Below are 27,377 nucleotides of genomic sequence, written 5' to 3'. Positions count from 1 at the left end.
CTAGGAGGCGAGGTGTTCTGGTTTTGGGTGTTTTCCTCCTTTTTTCGCTGGTTTCTTCCCATCTTTGTGGGTTTATCCGCTTGTCGTCTGCGTAGTTGCTGACTTTTCGATTGGGTCTCTGAGTGGACACCCAGATTGTTGATGATGAAGTATTTCTGTTACTTGGTTTTCCTTCTACCAGCCTAGCCCCTTCACTGTACGACTGCTGAGGTCCACTCCAGGCCCTGCTTGTCTGTGGTGCACCTCTAGCAGCTGTGGCACAGTGAGGGATGCTACCCGTTTCTTTTTCTGCTAACTTTGTCCCAGGATGATGCCTGCCAAATGTCAGTCTTTTGGATATAGAGGGGTCAGGGAGCTGCTTGAGGAGACAGTCTGTACTTTTTTGGAGCTCAGTTGCTGAGCTGTGAGCTCTGTTGTTCATTCAGGGCTGTTAGGCTGCTATGTTTGATTCTGCTGCAACAGAGCTCATTAAAAAAAAGCATTTTTTCTCAAATGCTCTGTGTTGGGGGGTTCTGGCTTTATTTTTCAATGTCCGATGAGGTGTCCTGCCCAGCTAGAAGGCAGACTAGCCACTGTTTGGCTGCCGAGGCTCTGCCCTGCTGTTGTGTGATTCACCCTGTTCCTGCAGGCACTGCTGTGGTCTCCGCCACGCCCTGCGGCAGAGTCTCTTCATTGTAGCGTGTTGCCTCAGCAACGGCAGGCTGTGTCAACAGTAGGCGTGTATCTCAGTTGGGGCGGGTTGCCTCGGCAACGGCTGGCTGTGTCAGCAGTGGGCGTGTATCTCAGTTGGGGCGGGTTGCCCCGGTAGTGGTGGACGCCCCTCCCCCACAGAGCGTCTCGGACCGTCTGCTCGGGATAGTTTGAAATCGTGGTTTTGTTCGTCCCACTGGGTATCCCAAATGATCTGTCCCTGCAATCCCCTGGGCTGGCCTACTGTCCAAGTCTCGTTCAGTCTCAAGTCCAGCCCTCTCAAGTCTCAGGTTGCCGGTTCAACAGGGCACCCGGACAAGCGCGCCCTGTGGGGATTGCTGGGTAGGGCTGGCTGCCGCCGCCTCAGCTGCCGGCTTCGCCAGGCAGAACTACTACCTGGCGTCCCATGTCTTTTTTATACTTGGGAGTTTCCCCGTTCTGTGGGCAACAAAGATCAGTCTGGAAATGCAGCTCCGACTCACCGTTTGCGGATTCAACGAGAGCTCCAATCCTGGGTTGTTCTCACAGCGCCATCTTGAGTCCTCTGCCTCTTATTGAGAATTTTTAACATGAAGGAGTGTTAAATTTTATTGGAAGACTTTTCTGAATCTATTGAGATAATGGGGTTTGTGTCCTAATTCTGTTTATGTGATGAATCACATTTATTGATTTGTGTATATTGAACTGACCTTGCATCCCAGGGATAAAGCCTCCTTGATCATGATGGATTAGCTTTTTGATATGCTGCTGGGTTCAGTTTATAAATATTTTGTTGAGGATTTCTGCATCAGTGTTCATCAAGGATATTGGCCTGAAGTTTTCTTTTTTTGTTGCTGTTGTATCCACAAGGTTTTGGTGTCAGAATGATTCTGGCCTCTTATAATCAGTTATGGAGGTATCCCTCTTCCTCAATTTTTTGAAATAATTTCAGTAGGAGTGATACCAACTCTTCTTTGTATATCTGGTAGAATAGGATGTGGCTTCATATAGTCTTGGGCTTCTTTTGGTTGCTGGCTATTTATTACAGATTCGATTTTGGGGCTTTTTATTAGTCTGTTCAGGCATTCAATTTCTTCCAGGTTCAGTCCTGGGAAGAGTGTATGTATCCAAGAATTTATCAATTTCTTCTAGATTTTCTAGTTTGTTTTCATAATATTCTTTGATGGTTATATGTATTTCTGTGGGGTCAGTGGTAATTTCTCCTTGGTCATTTCTAACTGTGTTTATTTGGATTTTCTCTCTTTTCTTCTTTATTAATCTAGTCAGTAGAATAGAGTATTAATTTTCTCAAAAAGCAGACTCCTGAATTCATTGATCTTTTGATTCCTTTTCCATGTCTCAATATGCTTTATTTCTGCTCTGATTTTGCTTATTTCTTGTCTTTTGCTAGCTTTGGGGTTGGTTTGCTTTTGCTTCTCTATTTATTTTAGTTGTGAGGTTAGGTTGCTAAATTGAGATCTTTCTAACTTTTTTATGTGAGCATTTAGTGCTATAAATTTTTATCTTAACACTGCCTTAGCTGTGTCACAGAGATTATGATATGCTGTATCTTTGGTCTCATTAGTTTCAAAGAACTTCTTTATTTTCTCCCTTAATTTTAATATTTACTCAAAAGTCATTCAAGAGCAGGTTATTCAATTTCCATATACTTGTTTGGTTTTGAGCCTTTATTTATAATTTTATTGCACTGTAGTTTGAGAGAGTGATTGTTCTGATTTCAGTTATTTTGCATTTGCTGAGAACTGTTTTGTGTCTGATCGTGTGGTAAATTTTAGAGTATGTGCCATGCAGCATGAGAAGAATGTATGTTCTGTTGTTTTGGGGTGGAGAGTTCTGTAAATGTCTATTAGACCCATTTGGTCCACTGTGGAGTATGGGTCCTAAATATCTTTGTTAATTTTCTGCCTTGATGATCTGTCTCACATGGTCAGTGCAGTGTTGAAGTCTCTCACTGATATTGTGTGGAGTCTATGTCTCTTTGGAGGTCTCTAAGTGTTGGGTGCATATATACTTAGGATAGATTTGTCTTCTTGTTGAATTGAACCCCTCACCATTATGTAATGTCCTTCTTTGTCTTTTTTTAATATTTGCTTGTTTGAAATTTATATTTCAACCCCTGACCTTTTTTATTATTTGCTTGATAGATTTTCATCCATCCCTTTATTTTAAGCCTATGAGAGTTATTACATGTGAGATGGGTCTTTTGAAGACAGCATACCATTGGTTTTTGGTTTATTATTCAGCCTGCCACTCTATGCCTTTTAACTGGGCATTTAGTCCAGTTGCATTCAAGGTTAGTATTGATATGTGTGGATTTGATTCTGTCATCATGATGTTAGCTGGTTATTTTGAGAGGTTTGGGTTATTGCTTTATAGTGTCACTGGCCTATATAACTTCATTGTGTTTTTGTAGTGGCTGGTAATTCTCTTCCTTTACATATTTAGTGCTTCCTGAAGGAGCTCTTGTAAGGCAGGTCTGGTAGTAACAAATTCCTGCTGCAGTTGTTTGTCTGAAAAATTATCTTTCTCTTTTGTTTATAAAGCCTAGTTCAGCCAGATATGAAACTTCTAGTTGGAATTTTTTTTTTTTTTTTTTTTTTTAAGAATACTCACTCCAATCTCTTTTGGCTTGTAGGGTTTCTGCTAAGAAGTCCACTGTTGGTTTGATGGGATTCCCTTTGTGGGTGACCTGACCTTTCTAGCTGTCTTTAACATTTTTTTCTTTTGTTTTGATCTTGGAGATTCTGAGGATTATGTGTTTTGGGGATAATCTTATGAAGTATCTTACTAGAATTCTCTGTGTTTCCTGAATTTGAATGTTTGCCTCTCTAGCTGGGTTGGGGTAGTTCTCATGGATGATATCCTGAAATATGGTTTCCAAGTTGCTTGCATTCTCTCCATTTCTTTCAGGGACACCAATGAGTCACAGATTTGGTCTCTTTACATAATTCCATTTTTCTCAGAATTCTTGTTTATTCCTTTTCATTATTTTTTCTCTGTTCTTGTCTAACTGTCTTATTTCAGAAAGCCAGGTATAAACTCTGAGATTCTCTCCTTAACTTGGTCTATTTTGCTATTAATACTTGTGATTGCATTATGAAATTCTTATGGAGTGTTTTTCACCTTTATCAAGTTGATCGTATTCTTTTTTGTACTGGCTGTTTTGTCTGTCACCTTCTGTATCCTTTTATTTAGATTCTTACCTTCCTTGGATTGGGTTTCAATGTACTCCTTCATCTCAATGATCTTTGTTCCCATCCATATTCTGAATTCTATTTCTGACATTTCAGCCATAACAACCTGGTTCAGAAATCTGCTGAAGAGGTAATGTGGTCATTTGGAGGGAAAAAGGCACTCTGACTTTTTGAGTTGTCAGCTCTTGCGCTTGTTCTTTCTCATTGTGGTGGGCTAATGTTCCTCAATCTTTGAAACTGCTGGGTTTGTGTGTGTGTGTGTGTGTGTGTATGGTATAAGATGGGTTCAGTCAACTGGTTTTGTTTCTGGAAGATTTTAAAGAACCAAGTCTCAGCTCCCAACTTCTAGACTGCATGCTGTAACTCTGGGGAACTTGCATCAGGTCGACTTTGTTCTCTGGCTCCTCTAGGTTAAAAACCCATTGGTGCTGGTGGGGCTGAGGTGCCCCTTGACCACTGATTACTACACTCTGATAGGTGGTGCCAGCCAAAATGTTTCCTAGGGCAGTGGCAGTAGGACCTGTCCTTGTTTGCATGTGCCAACAGCAGCAGCAGCATGGTGGGGTGCATCCTCATTAGCTGCAGCAGGGTGCTAGCAGGTGTTGGGGTGCCTGCCTTCATGCAGGCATTCACAGCAGCAGTAGAGGCAGTACAGCTTGGGGCAGGAGTCCATTGGTGACTGTGCACACAGTCATGCTGGTGATGGTATTAGCATGGGAGCAAGATGTTGGCAGGCTCAGGTCTGTGTGTGCCCCTGTGGCTGCTCAAGGAGGGTCTGCTATTCTCCATGCCTAGTTTCACTCTGGCAGCAGTGTTGGCACAGGGTGGGGCACTGGCAAGGGCAATGCTGATGGGCTCTGTACTTCCCAAGGTTCTGACTACAATGGCAGTATCACAGGGAAGAGGAGGCAGAGTGCACACCCCTGGACAGCAGAGGCAGGGCAGAGTGCACATGCACACACACTAGCAGAGCAGGAAAGGCAAGATCTCCTATGCACATATGCACTGGCAAATCAATGTTAGGGTTGGCTGTGGGCCCAGGGAAAGCAGCAGTTTGAGGAGATAGCAGGCCAGATGGTATGTGGTCATGGGGGCTCCCCCCCTGGAACTTTCTTCTGGTCAGGCATGGTCCACAAGTGCAGGAGATTTGATGTGGGTCCTCAGAGCATCCAAGGCTGCACTGCAAGCAGTAATGGCAAGGCTGGGGCCTCTGGAGAGGCTGGAAGACCAAGGGTTGCTCAGGTTAGATCAGTCCTGTCAGATGGGCCAGACTGCCTTCCAGGGTTCAGGTCTGAGTTTCTCTAGGACTAAGTCCTAGAGATGGGAGGAAGTCAAGCCTGGAGAGATGGGCATCCCTGGCCATGCTTTGCTACAGACCCTCCTACTCGAAACTTTGGTTGGTATGCTGCCCCTTCCGCTTTTCTAAGCAGTTCTCCCTGATAACTCAAGTGTCCATGGTGGTCAAGGAGTCTCCTTCTGATGGAATTCCAGAGGCCCATGTGAGAGTGATTTGCTCCTTTCCAGTTAAACTTAACCATTCCCCTGAAATCCCTGGGGGCCAGGAATGAGTCCCAGTCCATAGTAGCAATGTGCAGGGGTCCCTGCTTCTTTCTCCTTCAGCCCAGCTTCTGTGTCTTCCCTCTGTCCACTCTCAGTGCCTTTCCTCTGAAGATCTGTTAGGAGTCATCCTGGTCCCTCTGTGGCAGCTGTTTCACCTGGCTGCTGCTAGTTAGCCATCTTACCCAAATCCCAATACCTTTCTTTCTAAGAGAAACAGTTCAGCAGATTCAAGGAATGAGCAATAAGTTATAGGTAGCATCAGCAAGTGGGTATCTAGCCTCCTGCTTTGTGCCCTGGGCGAGCATGAAAGTCAACCTACTGAAGAAAAGCTTTCATATTATCAACTGTGTTTCTTCCTAAGATACTCCTTAATTGTTTGAAAATATAATTTTGTGCCATTCAAACCTTCTCTAATTCTCAAAACTAGAAAGTATCTGTCTCAGGTTCTTAAAGGAAGAAAAAACAAATTGAGTTAGGAAGACTTGTAGTAGCTAGCTTCCAAGATGACCACTCTATTTAACTGGTTCAGTGAATCCAGTGAACCTCACTTCTTGGTATTCATACCCTTGCTTACTACTCTTTCATATTAAGAAGAGCTGACTTGTATAACAAATAAGATATTGCAGAAATAAATATACATGACATGTGACTTCCAAGCTAGGTTGTAAAAGACATGTGGCTTCTACCTTACTCTGTCTTGTGATGCTTGCTCTCAGTGAAGACAGTCACTGCATGATGAGAATGCTCAAGAAGCTATATAGTGAAGTTCATGTAGTGAGGAGCGAGGCCTCCTGTCCATAACCAGTTCTAACCTGCCAGCCACAAGAGTGAACCATACAGGAAGTGAGTCCTCCAGTTACCATCAAGCCATTATATGATGCAGCCTCAGTTGACATCTTGATTGTGACATCATGAGACTCTAAGCCAGAACCACTCAGATAAGCTGCTCTCAGATTGCTGCCCCACAGAAACTATATGAGGTAATAAGCGTATCTTGTTTTAAACTACCCTGTTTTAGAATAATTTGATATGTAGCAATAAATAACTCTTGCCTTCAAATAATCACCACTGAGTTTGAGGTGAAAAGCATCACAGAACATTAGTGTCTATTCCAGGAAAAATAATTTGGGAAGTAACAGCAAGTTTCCTTTTTTAAAAAATCAAACCAGATACAGTTATTTCTGATCCTGGAATATAAAGGACAATGGTGGTGACACCAAGGCAATACCAGGAGTAACAGGAAACATCCACAGACCAAGGCTTCCAGGAGGGAGTGAGGGAAATGTAACGGAGGAACATAAGAGAGTTATACTGGTCTTCAAAGAAAGAGGGTCAATTCCCATTACTTTGTCATAGAAAGAAAAAGGTTTGAAGAAATTGGAGAGGAACTCAGAATCAAATAAAATAATCTTTACCATTTCAGGCATTACCAATAAACTTGATTTTAACTGTCTTACAGTGACCCACTCATGAGCCATAGTAAATAATACAATATGAACAGACATGTTACTGTTGTCCAGAAAAATAAGCAACACACATGTCACCTGGAAGATACTTATCACTTGATAAGCCATTTGATTACAAACAAGGGCATACATTTTGGCAGAGATTATTATTTGATGACTTGGTTTGAGCAGAGCTGATAAAGCCATATTCTACTTAGGGACAAACTCTAAAGTAAGTTTAGTTTTATCAAGTTAACCTAACAATGCTAAAGTAGCTCATAAGATATTTAAACACAGATAAAATACATTTTTAATTCCCTAGAAACTTCCTCCCACTCAAAAGGTCATACATCACCTAGGAATTATTCTGTTACATTGGAGGTATTCTAGAAAATTCATCATAGTTTATATACCAAAGAATCCAGACAAATGTATTTCATCAGCTCAGGGCTAACTATTGGTTAAACTGAAACTAACACTTCATATCAGCCAATGCAGGGCAGTTCAATACTTAAAATACAAAGCTATAGAAACAAAAATTCACTCCGCTGATTACAAAAAACATGTACTTCACCCACGAAAGATACTTACAAAGTCACAGGTTAGGGTAAAGATGAAAAGTATAATCTTACCATAAAAATTAATTAAAATAGATTTATTTGTGGGAAACTTTGACAACAGCAGTTTAAAAGCAACTCCTCTAAAGCTATTCAGCAGCAACAATTTTGGTCGCTTATAAATACCCCTCAGGCTGACAAAATGAAGGAAATAGATTTTTCTCCCCTGCTATGGTAAATGTTGCAACAGGCTTACCTGATTATTTCTACGGTCAATGGGAAAATATAAAAATAGCCTCAATAAATGACATTTCTGTTTTGGATTAAGAGCTTGAGGGATGTGGCCAATGTAATTCAGTATTTGCGTTGGGTTTTCAGAGTTCCATTTAGCACTTTGCCCTGCTTTGTGTTCTTGCAGTTATTAGCTGCTGCAATGATTATAGGCTGAGCTTACCTGGAACAGAGTTCGTATCTCACAAACAGCTTTAATTGAAAGCTTATTCATCTTCAAACAGTTTCTCGTGATTATTCCAAGCAAATAACGATTTACAGGGAAAACCAGTTTAATGAAGGGACATTGTATGGCATACCTGCTTGAGGGAATTGGGAGAAGCTCTAGCAGTGGCTCTAACTTTAGTGTGTGTCAGAATTATCTGTGAGCTTGTTAAAATAAATATGCTAAGAAATTCCCAGGCTTATTCAATCAGGCTCACTCCTGGGAGGTATCCTGGAATATATGTTTTTTAATGAGCTCCCATATAATTTTAAAAAGATTTGAGAACTCGCCAATGTGAAGAGAAGGGATCACAGAGCCTGTTGGTCAGCGTACCTCACTTCCCATATTTATTTCCCAGGAAAGGGCTGCTCTGCTCTCTGGGTACCAGGCATTTGATGCCACAGGGGACTTAGACAGTCTTCCTTATTCAATCCTAGAACCAAGCTAGTTGTCTCATAAAGGAATGAAAATCAATCCCCACAGAGCAGTACCTCTTACCCTTGACTTACTTTTAGCATCTGTCAAAGAAGGAAAAAAACTGTTAATGACAGTCATCAGATTTTATAAAATTTAAAATTCCTATTCTGGCAGTAAGACACCTGACCTTCAAAAATATAGTTAAATCCTTCAGATGGCAAATTTCTTTTAATAGATTCTATAGTGGAACAAGTGGTAATAGACAGCACAACATGGAAAGAACAATTTCTTCATCGTCCTGCAAATTTCCTCCTCCTCACAGTCATTTTGTGATTTCATTTGGATGAGCTGCCATCTTTCAGATTGTGGTTTGAAGTAGACGTAAGACAGACTATTTTGTAAAACACAAGAAATCAATTAATTCTCTACAGCCCTCCTCTTGACCTCCCTTGTCTCTTTTCTGCTTCTCTCTCTTTCTTTTTGTCTCATTCTAACTTTGACTCTAACTCTGACTCACTGACTATAACTTTGCTGTCTAGTAGTTGACTGGACACTGAAAAGAGAGTAACTCCAATCTCAAATGTGGAAACACATAGGACTTGGTTGAAGGAAACAACTAAAACCCATGCAGTAGGCACTCCACTGTCCTTGGAAGGCGTTGGCAGTGTAGCATCAAGATGCTTCTGAGGAGGGTACACGCCATGGCAGGGGAGTGATTGCCCGTTTGAGCGCTCTGCAAATGTAGTGGCTGTAAATGTTTTTTATTCTTAATTTTTAGTGTTTTATTGTTATTACTGTATGAGATGCACAACTCCCATCCAACTGCTTCATTAACACCTGGATCTTAGATGAGATAACAAAGCTCTGCTGGGATGAGCATAGGAGCTTCTACAGTGTGGGGCCTTTGAGTATATGCATTATTGTTTCTGAGCAAGTATTGCCACTAGAGGTTTACAAGGTATGAAGACAGCATCAAGAAAGGTATTTCTAGACATTTGCAAGTGCCTCTGCATGCAAATTAGATTTTGTTCTTTGTCTCAAGAGTTCTTCGAAGGTTGCCTATTGTCTCAAACAAACTAACATGAGGCATATTTGCATTTTTCAAATTAAAACTCAGTCAATAATAGCTTTTTTCCAGCACTGGCACAAGAAGGTTAGTCAGATATGAAATCTAAGGGGCGGCCATGCCAGGTTGGTAATAGGAATGTGAGCCCAAGAGTTAGGTTGTTTCCAAGGCCTTGGAGGGGAGGTAAAAGTGCTTGGCATCGGGGGAGAGAAGAAAGAATAAGGAGCAGGGTCAGTAACAGCTTTCCTCAGAGGGCAGCAGAAATCATTGCCAACAGTACAGGAGTACAAAGTCCAGACGGTCCTGCTGGGTCAGAGATAAGATGAAAGGGTCAGGTGGGAAAGAGAAGCCAAATTTTACTGAATGATTAGCTTGCTGCCTCTACTAGCTTTCCCTTGGCCAGCTGTGAATCATGGTGCTCTGGTTCTGGATGACATCTAAAAGGTGCCATGTGATTCTCTGGCATAGCTTTAACATGTCAACAGAGACATGGAGATTAAAACCTAGAGTGTGGGTTCAGAGCAGTTGCCGTATTTTACATTTCACTTTCTAAACTGTCTATTCACCTCAGATATAAGCAGAAGGATTAATTTAAGCTACACAAGGCTCTTGGGAAAGTAGACTCTAGATAAAATTCTACTTCGCCTTGGCCATTATAGAAGCCAGCTTCACATAAAAATACCATTATATAGTTGAAAGATTTCATTTTTTTTCTAATGTGAACAGTCAAAAATTAAGGTGGGAGGATCGCTGAAGTAGGAGTTCCGAGACTGGGATTCTAATCCTGGCTCAGACATAGGTGTAAACTTAGGCAAACATTGATCCTTTTTAGACCTCAGTTTCTTCATTACTAAAAGAGGCAAATACTTTTTCCATTTTCAGTGAGAAGCAAATGTGATAATGCATGTAAATAGTTTTGCATTTTTTTCAAAGTCAATAGACTAGTCTGTCTAATTTTAAGTTATTATGACTGTAAAGACGATGGGGCTGGTTTTTATATCATCATTTTATAAATATCCTTGTATCATCATTTTATAAATAAAGATCTTGAAGTCACCACTTAGGTGTATGATTGACAGACCTTGCTGCCCTCCTTTCTGGTAGGAAAATAACAGTTATATCAAGTGGCCATCTCCTAATTCTCTCCCCAGCATCCATTTATTTCTCCTCCTTTCCTAACGTGGTTCTGAACTTCCCAGCTCAATGGGTTGGAGTGAAATTAATACCCCCATTAATTTTTTAATTGGCTTAGGTTTATCACAGGTCTAAAGACTGGTTTTAGGTGAAAGGATTTGGTAACCAAATCAAAGCCAATCAGAGTGAATCTCAGACATGTTGTTCTGAATGTTGAAAGTAGATTGTTTGTGCTAGGATGAATGGTATAAGGATGAGAGTTTTGATGCAGCCACAGCCACAAAGAGAGAGCCAGGACCTATTTGCAATCACCCAAGAGGAAACAGAGCCTATATATGGATCTCGGTGATATAATTTAAGTCCATGATAAAATACTCACGCCTACCCTCCCAATTTCCCCCTATGCTCCTGGAGATTCTGATATAATAAGTCTGTGGTCTGGGACCCCAAGGCACATTTAACCACCTCCAACCCCACCCCCAGTCTCTATGATCCTCCTTTGCACTGGTTTTGAGCATGTCTGGTACTGTAGATTGTTCAGGGAGAGAACCAAGATGGCTAGTATAGAGATAATCTCAGAATGAAAGGTTGCTTCTGAACATGCACTTCTACTAACCACATTTATTCATAAGTCTTCATTTAGAATTTTTCTTTTGATACAGTATACTTATACATTATTTATAATTCCTTTGTTGACTGATTTTATTATTTTTCTAATATTAATTAAATACCTATTTAGTGTAAGCGTGACCATGGGTAGTGGCAGGATGGGGTAAAGGAAGAGGGAACTGGCATGTTCTCTGTTAAATTCTGATGGGTAGAGCTACGTACCTTATCTCACAGAGCAGACATTTTATCAGGGCTAGGTGGGACTGGTTATAAATCCCATTTACCACACAAATATGATGGATGTAAATATAATGGGTAAGCTTCTCTTTTTGTCTTTATGAGGTATATGAGAGTTTATATGTGGAAAGAGAAAGAGATTGGTTTCAATTGAGGGAGCGGTCTGGGAAGGCTTCCCTGAGGAAGAGGGACTTGCATTTGATCTTGACAAATAGTTGCAATTTGGATATGGAGAGAAAGTCATAAAAAAGAAAAAGAGGTCTAGAAAAGCATGTCTGGGGCACAATGAATAGACTGGCTAAACTGTTTCAGCTGAAGGTATACATTTAGGAATAGCAATGTTTATCTTCTTAACACAGAATGCCGATACACAATTCCACACTTGTTCTTTCATGAAAATGAAGTCTGTAAAAAGATTTTTATAAGCCATTTACACCTCATCTGTTCACATGGGCAACAGGGTTCGATGTGAATGTGGTGTGGGTATAATGTAGTAGTGTTGGTCCCTGTTAAGTTTGTTGAAAAGGCGGTCTACCTGTCATGTAATCAGCCTATTTCAGCCAGCTTTTAAATCAGTATGTAAATAAAGAAATCAAGCTACCCAAGGGGTCAGAAAGTTTTTGCCATGATGTGTATCTAAGACTTCACCTTAAAGAAATACAGAAAAAGAAAAGTGTTGAAGTGAGGAGAGTTTAAGGAGTGCAAAGTGCTTGCTTTTTAGCATGCTGTTCTTGGACCCAGGCCATTTTTCACAGTACCCAGTGGTGTTTTATGTTTTCCCTAATTTATTGGTGATTTTATTTCATGACTTTTAATCCAGGAAATGCCACATAAGAAACACACAGAGGAAACTTTCCTATCATAAATTTTAAAAACACAAAAATATGGTCATCTCTGGGCACTGAAGTGCCTTGGAAAGCTTGTTTCAGTGCAGGTCATGGAGTATCATTAAACCTTGAGAAGGCATAGGAGATAACTTTTTCCTTCAACTGTACTGATTACAACAATCAGGACAAGGTTTGGTTAGAACACATTATAATACATTTGTCATTTGTGCCACAGCAATGTCTTAGGTATATCAGAAGCAATTGCTGGCACCATAGTACCACATGAGATGTCCCAGGTTTCTTCTTCGGATAGAGTTTTTGGTTAGTATATGAAGGTCAAATTGCCTCTGGTGTCTTTGACACTTGGTACTGCTTCAGCCTCCTCTGTTCCTGTCTTTGGGCACCCTGAATACAGTTTGTTTCTACCTAGAGGTTTCTTTTTAGGTGGGTGCCTCTTGATTTCTACTGAACACAGGCCTAGCCATGATTCAACTTCCCTCTTAACTCCTTGGCTTTCATTTTGAACCTGTAGATTCCAGGTCACCTGCGTTTGGTCCCAGCATGGCCCATCTGGTAAGCTGGGGCTCTTGGCTGCCCCTTTGTATAAAACTCTCTACTGGCCTGGTGTAGTGGCTCACACCTATAATCCTAGCATTTTGGGAGACTGAGGCAGGTGGATCACCTGAGCCCAGGAGTTCAAGACCAGCCTGGGCAACATGGCAAAACCCCATCTCTACAAAAAAAAAAAAAAAAAAAAACCCACAAAGATTAGCTGGGTGAGGTAGCAAGCACCTGTGGTCTCAGCTACTTGGGGGGCCGAGGTGGGAGAATCACTTGAGCCTGGAAGGTAGAGGTTGTAGTTGTAGTGAGTCGAATTAGCACCACTGCACTCCAACCTCAATAACAGAGCAAGACCCTGTCTCAAAAACAAAAACAATCCTTTCTGCTTCTGGCTGCATTCTTCCAGTGACAGAAATGACTGTCTGCTAATGGAAGCACAACACTGATTTAATCATTTGAGATGTAAGGAGATTTAATATCTTTGGTTCTGGCAAAAATATCTTTTTTTCTTTCATCTAGAATTTATCACCCTTAATATTCATGGAAATTTATTTGTTGAAATAACCTCCCCAGAATATATCAATAGTGGGCCCCAAGTAAACAACTACATATAATCTAAGTATCTTTGTTTCTTTATCACAACAGGTTATGATATGGAATTATCATTTTCAAATTATTAAAATGTATTGTGTACTAAAGTTAAAAGATACTTCTACAAAAGTTCATCAATATGTTTTTAAAAACTTCCTGAATTATCAGACAATTGTTTAATTGGCTAAGATCTTAACATACTTGGCTCTTCACCTCGATTGTAGATGTCTGTATCTTTATAAATGCAAGTGATTCTTACGTGCAATCCAGTGCTTCCTTGAATGTATACATGACTCACCTGGTGATCTTGTAAAAACATAGGCTCCGATTTGAGAGATCTGGCTTAGGACCTTGGTTAGGGCCTGAAAGTCTGCATTTTTAACAAACTCCCAGGTGTTGCTCATGCTGCAGATACTTTGGGTGACAAGACTTCAATGACTTCATCTATATTTTTAAGATACTAAGGAAACAACTGCTACTACATAGTCTATGCTCAGTATATACTATTCAAATGAAGGAGCAGAAAAATAAAAATTAATGTGAATAATTAGGGAAGTTTAATAGTTCCTTGCATTCAGATACCCACGGACAAGTAGAAAAGTAATAAAGACATAGGTCAGTGTCCAAAATGTATTCCATGTTATGGCTTTTGGAATGACACTAGGTAATACAAGGATGACAAAGAAATTAGATAGCCACGTCTGCAAAAAAAATTATTTTGTATTACTGTTCCTGGAAACTGACATTATTCAGGGAACACCTGAAGGTAATTTGACTTTCACATCTACCATTAGGGTTACTTACTCTGTTATAATCAGTCGATCAGTCATATCCACTAACCCAACATCACATGCAATTCTGTCATAAAACTGATTGCTGAAAAAGAAAAGGAAAGATTCTTAGGTGGGGTAGGATCTTTGAATGGCATATTATAAGCCATATCACATTTTCAAGGATGGTGATGACAATGTTAATAATCTAATAAGAATAATAAAACCTTTTATGGAACACTTAGTATTCCATAATACTTTACAAGAATTACCTTCATTTATTCAGCTATCCAAACTTTCCTATGAAACAGATATTATAGGTTTCCCTTTTTATGTATGAGAAATTGGACTAGAAGATAAGTTAACTTGCTCAATGTCAAATGGGTTAGTAGGTGGTAAAGCCAGAGTATAAACCCAAGTGGTGTTGCACTTTGGAGTTCATTCTCATAACTTCTGATCTCTGCTGCTGTAAGAAAGGGATAAGTAATTATGATGGAGATTGCAAGGAGAAAGGGGTCACATGTAGCAGAAGGGATTCAGACTTGAAGGAGTGTGGAATTTTGATAGGTGCATTAAAATAGAAGGAACTTCAGTGGAGACATCACAGTCTGAACAAATGCTCTGAGACTCAAAAGACCATGACTAAAGTTGTAATCCTGGATGAAAAAAAAATGATGTATAATTAACACTAAAAGGAAGCCAAAAGAAAAATGAGGGAATTTCTTAGTTTATTTATTAATGGATCATACCAATCATTAGAAAATTGGAAACCGTGTTTTGAATTCTAGGAAAAACATCAAGGCTAAAAATACTGACTTAAGAGTTAGTCACACATTTACAAGAAATTTCTTGCATATGTGCTTTGTTTTGAGAGTAGAAATAATTAGGAGACGGCAAAACAACAAGTGTTTTCATGTGTCTTGTAAGGCAAAATACTTACTTTTGATCTCCTCGTATTATTATTATTATTATTATTATTATTACTATTTTGACACAGGGTCTCACTTTGTCACCCAGGCCAGAATGTAGTGGTGCTATCATGACTTACTACAGCCTCAACCTCCTGGGCTCAAGAGATCCTCCCAACTCAGGCTCCCAAGTAGCTGGGACTACAGGTGCCTGCCACCAAGCTTGGCTATTCTTTTTTTTTTTTTTTTTTGGTAGAGATGGGGTTTCATCATATTGCTCAGGCTGGTCTCAAATTCCTGAGAGCAAGTGATTTGCTCTCCTTGGCCTCCCAAAGTGCTGGAATTACAGGTGCCAGCCACTGTACCTGGCCAATATCCTTGATTTTAACTCTAATAAAATGAAATTACACACTGAGATGTATTATATATAATTATTCAAGTTTAGCAAATATTATTTCTTCAGTGTGCTAACTTAAATAAATCTATTTGGACCACTTGTTACCATAGAACATGTAAAATTAATGGCTAAACTGAATGAGCATTTTATTTACTTACATCTCAAACAATGACCCTCAAGTACATGATGTATTGATAAACATGTCCTGGCCTAGATTCAGATCCTGGTTTGTGAGGTTGAGCATTAATGTCCTCATCTCTAAAATGAGAATAATAATAATAAGACCTACTTTTAGAACTTTTTTGGGGAATAGTTGAATACAGGTAAGTTTCTTGAAGTAATAACTGATATGCAACAATAGTAGCTGGTATTTATTGAGTGCTAGCTATCTGCCAATAATTATTTTTAGTAAGAAATTGAGATATAGTAGATATTATTATTACCATCAATAAACTTTAGGCAAGATTATTTATCCTAGGAACATGTCCTGTTAAAATAACCATAAATTATCTGAAAGAGATGAAATGTCAGTACATATGCTTTTTTTTTTTTGCTTTCTTGTATTTCTTCAGATTTTAATACGTTTAATCTTTGGAATACTGCTACAGAATCAAAGTTGATATTTAAAGATGAATTTATTCTCTCCCAAAAGTTATGGTGAGTAACATTTCCCCCAAAGTGGTACAATGCATGTTTATAATTGGAGCAAAAAAAAAACTTTCTTGGTATTTTTAGGGACAAAATTTGAAAGGAGAACTTGTGAATTATAAATGCAGTTCGGTGGTAAGAACTGTAATTTTTAAAATTTATTTTAATTATAAGCAATTGAATACTGCTCAAATTCTGTCATACTCTAACTTTTGGAGAAAAAAATCTAGAGTTTTGACTCTCTGCATCCTCCCTGTTACACTCAGCAACTAACCTATGAGGCACAGCAGAGAGAAAGCAGCAATGGTCCAGATACTATTCCACTGGTGACATTCTCTTTATTTACTTTCCTGTATTTTTGTAGAGAAATAACACTTGCATCCTGGAATTCAAAGACTTCTTTTTACCATTTGAATTTCTACATTTTTAGTTATTTCAATATACCTTTAATTCTGAAAGCAAGGGATTATTACTTTACACAGAGAGAACAGATCAAGTAGGTCACTTTTTTTCTCCCTAAGAATTCATAATAATTAGAGAATTAGGGAACTATTTGCCCAGAAACAGGATTGCTGGATCGTAGGGCAGTTTTTAGTTTTTTGGAGAACCAAAACGAAAAATACTGTTTTTCATAGTTACTGTACCAATTTACATTCTTACCAAGTGGTAAGTGCTCTAATTTTTCCATTCTCAGCAACACTTGTTATCTTTTTTGGTGAAGTAATATCTTACTGTGGTTTTTATCTCCATTTCTCTGATGATTAGTGACATTAAGCACCTTTTTAGATACCTGGTGGTGTTTAAATGTGATATGTCTTCTAAGAGGCATCTGCACCACCTCTTCATTGGGGCATTATTCACAATAACCAAGATGTGCAAACGATTCAATTATTCCTTGACAGGTAAATTAAGAATATGTGGCTTATACATAAAAAGAAATATTATTTTGCCTTAAAAAACAGAAAATCTTGCTATTTCCAACAATATGGACTCACCTAGAAGACATTATACCAAGTGAAAATCTGTCACAAAAATAAAAATACTGTGTGGTTTCAGTTACCTGAAGTCTCTAACAGTCGAACACAGAGAAGCAGAGAATAGAATGGTGATTCCCAGAGAATAGAATGTTGGAGAGGGAAATGGGGAATTGTTTTTCAATGGGTATAAAGTTTCTATTGTGCAAGATAAATAAGTTCTAGAGATCTACTCCATAAGAGCACTGTTACAATTAACAGGACAGTATTATGCACTTTAAAATATGCTGAGGATAGATTTCATGTTACATGTTTGTACCAAAAAATGAACACCTCAAAAGTGCACAAAGAGCACAGGGACATTTCTGAAGGTGACAGATATGTTTCTTACTATAATTGTGGTGATGACATCATGGATGAATGCATATGTCCACACTCATCAAAATGTATACATTGTGTACATTTTTCATGTATAAATTACATATCAGTAAAGCTAAAAACTAACAAACTAGCAATAAAAAATCAACCAAAAAAGAATTAGGTAGTCATTTAAATAAGACAAGAATCACATCTATGATGTTCAATACAATCAAAACAAAGTTTTTAATATAAATGTAACCAAATAGTCATGCTTTAATATACACACAGAAGCAAAGCACTATGTTTATTATTCAGGTTCTCACATCTTTGAATCTATGTGGGCATTGCTTTGACTTAGGAATGTAACTTATATTTTTAAAAATTTAGCATATTAACCAAAATTTAAAGAGATAAATTTAATAAAATACTTGAGTGAAAACATAGATTGTGTTCACAATGTCAAGACAAATTATAGTAGAGAGACCACAAATTCAAATGCCCCAAGGGCCAAGAAGTTAACAAAAATGTGTTAAAAAACCTGATATAAATCAATGGAGAGGGGTGGGGTTTGAGGAGGGCAGCTTGTATACCACACCGGAAAGCATCGTAGAAACATTTTGAGCCAAGCAAACCACCTGTGGTTTGGCTATGTTTGTATTCACTGACTTGTAATGTGCTGCCACTTATTTTAGGGGATTTGACTTACACTAGTTTTAAATATCATTTCTTAGCTTCACTGACCTGTCTCTATTTGCTTATTTCTACTCCAGAACTGAAATAATAATTTATATCATTAAGTTATATTAGATGTTAGAAGACAGTTAATAGCTTGAATTAACACAAGGAACATATGTTGAATATAAACTATCTGCCATATACCATAGGCTGAGCATGATGTACAGGCAAACAACTTATGATAATTCAATGTGACATGTTATACCAGCTACAGGAAAAAGCTTCAGGTAGGCCAGAGGAGGAGCATGTTAATCCATCCTTTCCTCTTTTTATTGGCTGGAAATATTTAAACTGATATGTTTCTTTGTCACTCCTGTGCTTTTTATTTGACAAACCATAAGTGACAACTATGTCTTTGGCTCTGAGGGTTAGAGGAAGAGAAGCAGTGAGGAGAAGAAAACAGCAAAAAATCAAACAACAAACAAATGCTCTCTTGCTTACGAGAACCTCAGGGTATATGAAAGACACGTTGTGACAAGGGCTCTGATAGAGCCACTGCTGCTGGGGTAGTAAGGAGAAGCTTCACAGGGAAGGGGAGGTGGTGTGGGTTGTAGGTTGAGCTAGCTCTCCACAGGATGGAGAAGTCAGAGGAAATTCTGGGTAAGGCAACAGCAGCTATAGAGATCTGAAGATGGCTGAAACTTGAGTATACTTGTAAATAATACCCCTACATCCTGCTTGCGAAAATCATGGTCAACAGCAAAATGAAATAATATGGTTCTTCCAGGAGGCAGAGGTTGCAGTGAGCAGAGATTGAGCCACGGCACTCCAGCCTGGGCAACAGAGTGAGACTCCATCTCAAAAATAAAATAAAATAATATGGTTCTTGTGTACTCATTCACTAAAAATAATTAAGTAGGTAAGTCCCTAACCAGTGTGTAGTAAAAGAATGGGTTGATTGGCACTATCTCTTTTCAATCATTAAACCTTTGCCTTAAATGATTACTTCATTTTCAGCCCCATGTCACAAGATTCTGTTTATGTCTTATTGCTGAAAATTTCACCCAGTGCCTATAACCAAAAGCTATATCATGAATATTTTTGATGATGATGATGTTAATCCACTGTAAAGTAGCTTGAGGAAAAAATAAATTAATAGATTAAAATGATAATCTTTGAGATTGAGTACTCACTAAGCCCAATAAATCCTAAATTGCCCTGTATTATGTAGGCCTGTGCTGTAATGTAGCACAGGGAGCATATTAAGTCATTTCAAATAACCTTAACTTCAGCTCACTGCTTTATTACCTGTGACATATTCATCATCCCACTCATGCTGTTCTTCAAAATACCTCTCCTATCTTTCCTATTCCATTGCTCCACACCTTATCTGTAAAATAAAGAGAGGAGTAATGTATACTCTATAGGGTATTGAAAGGATTAAAATAGACCATGTATGTAAAGCACTTAGCACCATGAACTCTTAGACACTGGTAGGATCAATAATTGTGCAATCATAGTGGTATGGGCTATATCACTTAGCCCAGGACCATAGCAATTGCCTGTTGGCAGATCTCCCTACACCCAGAATCTTTATTTATTTATTTATTTACTTACTTACTTATTTGAGACAGTCTCACTCTGTCCTCCAGGCTGGAGTGCAGTGGCTCGATCTTGATTCACTGAAGCTTCGACAGCCTGCGCTCAAGCAATCCTCCCATCTCAGCTTCCTTAGTAGCTGGGATTACAGTAACACATCACCACGCTTAGTTACTTTTAAAAATTTTTTGTAGAGATGGGGTTTTGCCATGTTTCCCAGGCTGGTCTCAAACTCCTGGGCTCAAGTGATCTGCCTGCCTCTGCCTCCCAAAGTTCAGGGATTGCAGGTGTAACACCTGGCAACTGTACCCAGCCATTATCTCCTACCTCCTATTCCTTAAAGGTCTGGAATCAGAATATCTTTGAGAACATCTGTTTGATGCATGATTTTTTTTCCCCACAGCAGAACCAATAAAAACAAGATCTTTCAAATTAGTAACAAGGAATTTGCACCTTGCAAGTTACTCTATGCTGTGTTCAGTTTAATCCTATTGTTATGTATTTTTCTCTTTAAGCAAAATTCCTCCTTCTATGCTTTATACTCATTGGTCCTAGATCTATGCTCTAGCCACAAAAAATAAGCCTAATTTCTTTTTCATATTTAGATTAAATTTAATTAAGACTACTTTCTCTTTTCTTCATATATGATTAAAATCTTCAAGTGAATTCTATTTGCTTAAAGAATAAATCCCAGATTTCTCTACCTACCATTGAGAAGTTTTTTTTAACTTAATCTCAACTTACTTATTTTGCCATATTTCTTATTTTAATCTTTATAATATAAGCCCTGAGTTAGCCAACATTTGATCCTGCAATTCTTTTACTGCCCTTCATTTATTCACACTCTTGCCCGTTGATTCTGCTCTTTCTTCAACCAAACTCATCTCTTCCTCTTGAGATTTTAAGTCTGTGGGTCCTTTAATGCCATCACTCCACAAAAATATTACATCAGTTTCTATTAATCTTTCCCTCTGAACTTTTGTAACAAACCTTCCCTAAAATTTGCTGATAAGGAAACCTAAAATTTCCTTATCAGCAAATTTCACCCAATTCCAGTCTGTTAGCTTCAAGACTCATGTTTTTCTTCTCTTTCTATTACGTTTATATACTTAATTATATGTCATCTGATAAAGGTAATTTATATACTTTTTCATTGTGTTGCATTATTTGTTGTTATTTAATAATTTCATATTTGTGAGCTTGATTCACAAATAGAACAATAAGTTCCATAAGGCTTCCGTCTTGTATTCCTTTTGGTATTCAGTAGCACATCACACATCCTTTTCTAGTACACACGCAACAGTGATTTGCTTGAAGACACCAGGTAACATCTACTGCATACTTCGTTCTATACTGGCTACTGTGAAGAAATACGAAGATAAGGCAAGAATATTGTATCACATAACTTGTTGTTGGGAATAGATTGTTCCTCCTAAGATGTTATCCCCTTATCAGAAAACCTGATCAAATTATTCTCCAATATATTTAAGGACACAGAGTTTGTCTAGTTCATTTTTTATCAAATGTGTATTTTTATCTAGTTATGACATCAAATCAATGGTAATCTTGAAATACAATTTTATTTGCAGCCTTTTTATTTATTTATTTATTTATTTCTTCCTACAGTCCTTCCCCTCTAATTGCAGTTTCTAAAAGGCCAAATGTTTGTGTCCTGGGAGATCTTGTCAACACCTCACGGAAGTCCTTTTAAGAAATATATATATGTATTTATATTTTAAGAAATATATATATATATATATATATATATATATATATATATATATATATATTTCATCCTAATCCTCAGCACAATTCTAAGAAATGACTTAGCAAAGCCCATGTAAGTTAGCCATCTTATCTTGAATGTTTAGGTCAATGTAATATTTGAGTTGAACTAGAAGTTGACAGTAATTTCTTTTTTTTTTTCTCAAGAGGTTTATTTTCCAGATACATTATAAGCTCAAGAAAACAGACTCAACAATTTAATTATGTCATAACAACTTAATTGCCTTTAGTTCTTTAAGCTAGGTTTGGATAAAAGTTCTCAAACACTTTGGTATATCATCTTCAGGGACTTTAATTAGAAACAATAGAAATTATTGCTTTAAAATGGATAAGTCCTTGGTTAAAGTTCTACGATTTGGGCATTTATTTTTTATTAAGATGGTTCCCAAATCAATAAATGATACTATTACTATCATATGATGTATTACTAGTTTATAATACTTCATTTAATCTACCTCTGATGCAGGGGAGATTACAGATACTCATTTGCTATACTATGTCGTTGGATAGTTTCAGTCTTTCACTTATAAGCAGAGAAATCAACAGGTTTATTATTTCTGTCAGTTTTCTGTTGCAACCTAAACTGCAAGATAATTTGCAGTAACTGTAGATGCTGTTCCACAGTATATATAATTATGATTGTTAAGATACAGAGCATTAAATATAGAGTTAGCTTATTCTTAATATTAGACTGTACAGTAACTCTGCATTAACTATAGAGAGGTTATAAATTAATGCTTATTTAAAAACCCCAAACCATTCCATTTACAAGAGAAATTGTTGCAAATGTATAAAACAGCAGATAGACAAGGAGAACACAAAACAAACATACTTTATTAGAACAAAAAAAATAGCAGCCATAACAAGACTCAGCAAGCAGAAGCGTACATACGCAGTTAAAGGGTTAGTGTTGCATACAAATATAGGTTTTATTTTTTGTAGCCTTGGCAATAACCACAGGGATGTAAAATAACATTCTGTAACAACAGGTAACAGGTAAGGAAACCATGGAGCACTCACCAATGGTGATTCAGTTACTTTAGCACAAAATGTCTAAGAACTGCAAATTCAGTTCAGTTACTAAGAAGCAGACACTAGAACCTGATATAACTTCCAAAAGAGCACACTCGAGTAGCACATATTGTTTTAAGTGACCAAAAGGTGCTAAGTAATTTACAGATACAATGGTTGTATAGTACCTTTTAAATCTGCAATGTAGGTTTCAGATTTTCCATTACGAATTAACTGCACTGAAATTCTATAAATTACACTTAAGCAATTCATCTGTTTACAAAAAAGAGATAAATACTGCCATCTGAATTCCCGTCCGCTATGACTCCCAGCGAGCGAGCGCAGCTTCACCAGCCTCACCAGCCTCACCAGCTTCACTTCCCCTGGAGAGAGCCTCGGGACCCCAGCTTCCCCATTCCCCCACCAGGCCCCACCTCCTTCCCTCTTTACTCGCTCTCCCTCTCCCCTCGCCCTGCTAACAGTATTTCTGCAAACCGACTGGAAGGACAGTTTATCAGATCAAGTCTTCTCTTTTCCTGACTTGTGCCAGATTCCAGGTTTTCTGCTGAAAGGAAAATTATCTTTTATACTTCCCAGGGGAGCCATTTTAAATAAAAACCCTAAATTAGTTAATAAAGCAAAGTTTGGTTTGGCAATTTCACCAAAGACTAACAACATTTACACGTGTAACTATTCAAACAAGGGAATGTTTAGACTGTTTCTATTTGTTTGTTAGTCTTTTAACGCTGATTTTGCCAAAAGTCAAAGGTAGCTATTCACAGGTTTCGTAGGCTGTTTTCCCTAAGTCAGTATTATGGGACTTTTGCTGCTGGAGAGCAACAGTGGTTGCAATACAGAATGCCTTGGAGAACTTAGCATTTAGACAGCATCACTGAGTCACAACGTCTGCCTATAGCATTTATTTTTCTGAATGTGGTAATAAAGGAACAAGATGAAAAGGTTTTGTTCACTACAAATGGCATCCAAACTTTGGAAAAATTGGAAAATGCACTTGCCAAAGGAAGTTCTGTTTTGAAGATTTCCTTCACTTAATACAAGATGAGCTATTCTGGTTTAGAATTTTTGAAAGAAATCTACTAGAATTTAAGAGATTAGAAAGAGAATTTCTCTCTAGTAAATTGAATTAAATTATGTTGGCATGATGAGAATTAAGTCTCAAGGATTGAGTTAAAAAAAAATTTTTTTTAAGTGACTCTAGATGGTTTCAATGGCTCTCCAAACTGGACCTGCCTCCTTCTGGATAATCATCTGATTCCTACTTAACGATTTCCACAAACCTCAGATGCTTTGAATCTGCTTTGCATCTTACAGATAGTAACAACTGTGACACATTGTCACAGTTGGATAATTCTGGTTGTACATTTGTTAATAGGTTGAATATAAATGTTACTCTGCCATCTAAGGACATCTTAATTGATCATTTATTAATTTATTTGTATATTAAACAAAGATAAATTGGATACTCACTATACAAAAGGCACTCTAATGGGTACCAGGGAAGAGAAGTGAAATATGTGACCTCTGCCCTCAACCTACTGAAGAAGACCCACATCTCCACTATGGGCCAATGCAAAATGAGAAATGTACAATGTGTTATGAGAGCAAAAAGACAGAACATGTAAATTCTCTAAGAGAGGTATATGGGGGAGGAGGGGCTTTTCAACATAGCAAACATTTCTCCTGAAAAATGTCAATAGTTTGGAAGAGACCGTGGATTGAAAATGCAGTTAATCTCATCATACAACGGCTGTGTACTGTAATGAAAACAAAAAACCCTTCAGGTTTTATAACCTTTCACAGCTCTGAAGTACTTTATAATACCTCCTTACTGGATTCTCAAACAAACCGTGGCATTGAACATTATTGTCAAATAAATGTAAGCCAGAAAACTTTTGTGCAAGAGGAACAGGCCTCTGTGTAGGCCTCTGTGTAGAAGGTAATGCAGGCTGGGATAGGGGGATGTAGTCATGGCCTCACTTGGACCCACACTGTGCTGATGTTGCCTGAGATAGGGAAGCAGTCAGGATTTGAGAGACTCTTCATACAGAAGTAAAGGTAAATTATGAATAGCAAATTATTCTCTGTTCTTCTCACTCAATAACATGATTTAGAATTTAATTCTAGGAGTCTTAGTTACATGTTGACTCCTGGAATCAAAAGAGAAAAACTACAACTTTACCAAAACTTCAGTGTTACTTTCTGGCAAGTAGTCTTGTTTTTCCTATTTATACTTTCTTGTGAAACAGTTGAGAATGGGATTGATTCCCTTCCACTTTCTAGGGGGGTTCTTCCCAAACTTGAAGGGAAAAATCAGTGCTAAATACATATTATTTGCTTTTCTTCAAAAATACCTAACTAGGAAGAGCAGAGTACTATGTAATTTTGCTAATCAAATGCTTTACTAAGTAAACAAAGAATACTTTAGGATAGATTTTATTTAAAGTCATCACCTTTCATAATCATTTTATTCTGAATTATAATTTCTTAATTAGGCAATGTAATTAGGGGGTGAAAATCCTATAATCATATGCATTTAGGTTAATTATGTTAACCATTAATTACTGTTGAACTACTCAAATGGTAACCTGTGCAAATGAAATGCTTATAAAAAAGCAACTCAGGTTTTAAAAATTACACCAAATAATAAAAACAAAAAAAGTCTAACATCGGCCGGGCGTGGTGGCTCAAGCCTGTAATCCCAGCACTTTGGGAGGCCGAGGCGGGTGGATCACGAGGTCAAGAGATCGAGACCATTCTGGTCAACATGGTGAAACCCTGTCTCTACTAAAAAAAAATTACAAAAAAATTAGCTGGGCACAGTAGCGCGTGCCTGTAATCCCAGCTACTCAGGAGGCTGAGGCAGGAGAATTGCCTGAACCCAGGGGGCGGAGGTTGCGGTGAGCCGAGATCGCGCCATTGCACTCCAGCCTGGGTAACAGGAGCGAAACTCCGTCTCAAAAAAAAAAAAAAAAAAAAAAAAAGTCTAACATCACACAGATTAGAATCCTACATGGCATAAGTATTTTTTAAAATGCACTTAACTTGTTAATATTTAAACAAAATCAATTAGCATCTCTTTCATGTTGACGTCAAGATAATAATGGAATTATGTTCAGATGAATTTTTGGTTTATAATTTATATCTATCCACAGAACAGTAATAAATACCTTGGAAAGGGTTGACTAGCAGATATCCTATAGCTAAATAGTGAATATTTCCTAATGGAAAACATAATGAACATAAACTAAAATGTTCACAGGTTGTATTTTCTTTGCACAAATAAATCTGAAATCATTTGCTCATTTAAAAATGCCTTTGCCGCCGGGTGCGGTGGCTCACGCCTGTAATCCCAGAACCCTGGGAGGCCGAGGTGGGTGGATCACGAGGTCAAGAGATTGAGATCATCCTGGCCAACATAGTGAAACCCCGTCTCTACTAAAATACAAAAATTTGCTGAGGGTGGTGGTGCACGCTTGTAGTTCCAGCTACTCAGGAGTCTGAGGCAGGAGAATTGCTTGAAGCTGGGAGGCGGAGGTTGCAGTGAGCCGAGATTGCGTCACTGCACTCCAGCCTTGGTGAAAGAGCGAGACTCCATCTCAAAAAAGGAAAAATGTCTTTGCCATTGTTAAGTAAAAAATATTTGCGTTTATGTAGGAATATATAAATTTCATGAAGCCATTATTTGACCAGATTCGGTTTGTTATGAAAATGTATACTAGCCCTGTTATCTGAGCCAACAAAAAGAATGGTATCTTTCCTTATTCTGAGGATTTGAACTTACTATTTACATTCTAAGACGCTCCTTAGAAGAAATTTTAGGTTGGGCATGGTGGCTCACGCCTGTTGGTTCAGCAATTTGGGAGGCTGGGGCACGAGAATTGCTTGAACTCAGGAGGTAGAGGTTGCAGTGAGCCGAGGTCGCACCACAACCCTCCAGTCTGGACAACAGAGTGAGACTCTTTTTAAAAAAATAAAATAAAAATGTCAACTTTTAGTCAATTGCTATGGATGTGGGGTGTGGGGGAAACTAATTAGGACAAAAATAAACATCTAATCTGAAGCAGATTTCTTCTAGCATACAGATAGGTAGCACTAAATCTATTTTATAATTTAATCTATTTAGTCCATTGAAATATACAGATAAAATTGGGGTTCATAATATATATTTATATATAATTTATAATTTTAACTTGAAATACATATTTTAATCTAAAACCTAACTTATTCATCAAACTTTAGGTGTAAGGCCAAGGAAATGTCTTCAAATATGAGACCTTAGAATGGAGTTTGGTCATCTTTTCTTGGAAAACTGAATCTGTGGTAGCTTCTCTGATATCCAGTTTCAGATTCTTTAAAATGAAAACAAAACAAAATAAAACCAAGGATTTTGCAAAGTAAGCTGAGCATACTATCCTAGATTTTGTCTACTTAAAAAAGTTCTTACTATAGCAGGCTAAGTCATACTACTTATTTTGTGATCCATTACCATTGGTTTGCTCAAGGCCGGTTTATTGCTTGATTGATTGGCATGAATTCCTATTCCCTAATCTTGAGTTTCTTTTCATTCTAATGTGTTTAACAGGATGACAACCATTCAAATGTGTTTTATTGTGTAAAATTTGAATTGTGTATTTTCCGGTACAATGTGTAGTATTTTGTGTGCTGTTTTATAAATGTAGTATAAATTACAATATATCTCATTTCATATCTACTTTCATTTAGCACTACATTTTCAACAGCCCTCCATGTTGCTTTCTGTGCAATTTGTCTGCTACTTCTAATGCTGCATGATATTCCTTGATGTGAATCCATTGCGTTTTGTATATTCAGTTTTCCAGTGATGGA

The sequence above is a fragment of the Callithrix jacchus genome, chromosome 4 (genome assembly GCF_049354715.1).
Source record: "Callithrix jacchus isolate 240 chromosome 4, calJac240_pri, whole genome shotgun sequence".
In the NCBI taxonomy this organism is placed as follows: domain Eukaryota; kingdom Metazoa; phylum Chordata; class Mammalia; order Primates; family Cebidae; genus Callithrix; species Callithrix jacchus.
Note: the sequence above shows the minus strand (reverse complement) of the source record.